Genomic DNA, 3,635 nt, shown 5'->3' with positions numbered 1-3,635 from the left:
TTAAAAGAAGGCAATACTGTTCATGACTTCAAAGTACAACTGAGAGGAGTGAGGTTCTGAGGACAACTATTGGGACTGCAATGAAAGAGATCTTCGGTTTTTATGGCCTTAAGCAGTGAAGATCTCACATGGACCTGCTACATAAGTTTAGAAAGCAAGAACAGAATCTACCATTTTCCAGGACCACCAGTTTGGACTGATGTGTATCTCGGACTAGAGGGTTCCCTTTCAGCTAAACGGCTCTCCAGCCATTCGAACGAGCACTCAGAGACTTTGACCACAATCTGAAGGGCCATGGGGCCTGCAAAGATGCTGAAAGATTCATATGCTGCATTACTTCTTATTCTTTTGTTTGTTTGTTTGTTTTTAATAAACAACACAAGGATGCAGATTTATTCCTCAATGAGAAAGTAAACGCATGCGCACACAGACACACACACACACACGTACAAAACTAGAATTACACACCACACTCATCTTCTATCTAGCAGCTTTTGTGTCAACATATTTTCTTAATTCAGACATTATAGTGCAAAACGTCTTGTATCCTTTTACATTAATAGTGTACAGTATTCTACAACAGTAATATTAGTCTAACAGTATTACAGTTACATTAGCCCTGGTGCACATATGCAATTTTATGCCAATATTAAATTTTCTTTCTTTGTTCAAATAAAACCCCAAGGCTCATTTGCAGTGCAGCAGACAGCACGGAAAATTCCAGACTTTTCCCTGCTAGTAATGCCATTTTCCAGATGCTTGTCTCATCCTCTCTCTGCCACGGCAACCCTTAAATAGGCCCAGATAAGATAAGATAGAGCTCAGCCACCTCTTATCCATCCTATAATTGCCGCATTTGCCCATCAGCGCTGGAGGCTCTGGCTTTTAGCCACGGTAGCTTCTTCCTGCCAGAAGCTCCAGCTTCCTGTCTGTTGACCTGAGAAAACAAGGAAAATTAATGCAAATTTCAAGAAAGCATTTGTTACCATTGCGAGTTCCAGATTGAAACCAGTTTTGTTTGTTGGGTTTTTTTTATTTACAGAGAGTTTAGTCAAAAATATTTGCTCCATTAGTCAAAAATATTTTCCTATGTTTTTGTCTCTGGGTCTCTCTCTCTCTCTCTCTCTCTGTTTTGCACAGGTGCTGATGGCAAAATCGATATTGAAAGATGATCGCTCTTGGCCAGTGCAGGCCAAAGAAAAAAAAAAACAAGTTACTCGAAGCCTCGATCCATCTCCGCTGCCACGGCCATGGCATTTATCAGCCTCACATTAAAAAAACAAAAAACGAGGCTAGAAAAACAGACACGAATAACCGAGCTGGCCGTGCGGGTGTGGTTTGTATCTCTGCCAGAGAAGCAAGGCGGCATACAGGCGAACTCGTTAACGCATTTTGCAGCAATTTCCCCCAAGCGAGAGCGCGATAGATAAGTAAATAAATAAATGAAGATAAATAAATAAAGAGAAAACGTTAGCGCATTTGTCAGTGCCTCGCCTTAAGAACGCAAACGGCGGTTCAGATGTCCTACGGTGTCACATAAGCGCCAGCATAAAATTACATTGGTTTTTTTTTTATTCGATGGAATAAAAAAACTTGCACTCGGCAGTTTAGTATTTTAGTATTTATGTACTGACCCGTACTTGGTCTAATACTACAGGATCCATTCTTTGAATGATTTGGTGATTTGGGACAATTCCAGCAAGCATTTAGCCTCAGAAGAATGCCGGGAGAAAACCTTTTACCTGGATATGGAATGTTATTAGATTAAGCTCTTAGGAAAGATATTTTATGATAATCAAAAAGGTCTTACATATTTAGTAGCAGCTGGGGCCGTTAAGAAGAGTAGAGACGTCGACCTCGACCGAGTCCCCCTCAGAAATATTATGATCCATAAGTTATTCCATAAGTTATTATGTTAAGTTATTAGCTGTATTACATTCAGGGGTACAACGACCCCATAATTACAGAATCGAACCAGAATCGAACAAATCTAAGAACAGTCGACTGTTCGGCTTTATAGCCCACTGAGAGAGGTTTTGTTTTTTGTTTTTTTTCCATCAAAGCAGCAGAGATGCCTGCGTTTTTCCTGCCAGCAGGGGCGCCAAACACACGCTCCAGTGCCGGGACGTCCCTGCTGGTGTGCTGCGGTGCTTCCTGCGAGCTCATAACCCCTCCCTCTCTTTTTCTCTGTCCCTCGCCAACCCCCTTCTCACTTTAATAAGTCACTTGAGAAGTGAAAAGAAAGGAAAATACATAAATTATAATAAGAAGAGGAGGAAATAATAAATACATAAAGGTGTTTACAAACAGGGCAATACAGTGTGTGTGTGTGTGTGTGTGTGTGTGTGTGTGTGTGTGTGTTTGTGCGCGTGCGCGCGTGTGTGTGTGTGTGTGTGTGCTGTGTTTGGATGTTGTAAAGGCAGATATATATCGCACAGCTAAAGGACGGGCGGTTTGTCAGTGTTTGGCAGACACTTAAAGTTGGAGTGTATCATTTCACACTTTGTTAAGTACATTTGACATATCAGGTCAAATATTTCATACTCAGAGAGGAAGTGTAGCTCTTTCTCTACAGTGTCTTTGTTGCACTGCTGGCAGAGTTTCTGCTCTCTGGGTAGAGAGCTCTAATATCTCTCTCTCTCTCTCTCTCTCTCTCTCTCTCTCTCTCTCTCTCTCTCTCTCTCTCTCTCTCTCTCTCTCTCTCTCGTTGTCCGTGGCAACAGCAGAAATCTAAGTCCCAGTGGAAAGGGCCCCCCATGGGCCGCAGTTCTTGCCCAGTCACGGCATGATCCCAAGATGCACTGCAACTCCACTCGACTCACCTCCAGTGGAGCCCGGCTCCACTCCACGGGTTTTTCACGGTAGCTCCGCCGAGCCCGTTGCCATGGTTGCATTCGGCTTGGCTCACAAATCTCCCGGGTTCAATTTAAGCTCTCCTTAGGTTTTTAATGTGATATACAGAGTTGGAGGGCGGGAGGGTCCGGTATTCACAGCTGGGTTTGTAGCCCCATGCTGAGGACTCGCTGACATTTAAAGTCCGAGTCTACTTCTCGGTTGCAGGTAATGAGAAAAATGAGAAAGGGGCAGTGAATCTGGGAATGCTGTAGAAGAATCTAGGAATGCTGTAGGAGAATCTGGGAATGAATGCAGGGTCTTTCTTATGAACATACACATTAAAAGAGCGGATTAGAGTTGAAGGAAAAGACCCCCCCCTCCCTCTCTCTCTCTCTCTCTCTCTCTCTCTCTCTGTGTGTCAGGGACAGGAGTGGGTGCAGCAGGATTCTGTGGGGCAGAGGAAGGCTGGACTTAAATCCTGTGGTGTGTGAACTAGTAGTAGTCCTGAACCTTTGACAGCCATTGTGCTTTAAGGTCTATCGCGCACGCATGCACACACACACACACACACACACACACACACACACACACACACACACACACACACACACACACACACACACACACACACACACACACACACTTCTAGCTCTAAAAATAAAATGCCTAAAGAAGTTAGACTTTTTTCCTTGGATATAGACTACCTTTCTGGGATTGGAGAGTCATTACTTTTTACATTACTTTTACATCAAACTTAAAAATCTCCCCATAACATTTTGCGGTTTATAAATACAGAGCAG

General features: G+C 43.3%; 1 long non-coding RNA gene across 1 annotated transcript; it reads right to left on the bottom strand.

The window, feature by feature from the left end:
- Positions 1-904: 904 nt before the first annotated feature.
- Positions 905-2,023, bottom strand: LOC118241884. Its single transcript, XR_004776394.1, has 2 exons — positions 1,811-2,023; positions 905-937 (listed from the first exon to the last, which is right to left on the bottom strand). It is a non-coding gene; the product is annotated as an uncharacterized LOC118241884 (long non-coding RNA).
- Between the last annotated feature and the right edge of the window lie 1,612 nt (positions 2,024-3,635).

The sequence above is a fragment of the Electrophorus electricus genome, chromosome 8 (genome assembly GCF_013358815.1).
Source record: "Electrophorus electricus isolate fEleEle1 chromosome 8, fEleEle1.pri, whole genome shotgun sequence".
Lineage (NCBI taxonomy): Eukaryota > Metazoa > Chordata > Actinopteri > Gymnotiformes > Gymnotidae > Electrophorus > Electrophorus electricus.
This window is presented reverse-complemented; position numbering and strand designations above follow the sequence as displayed.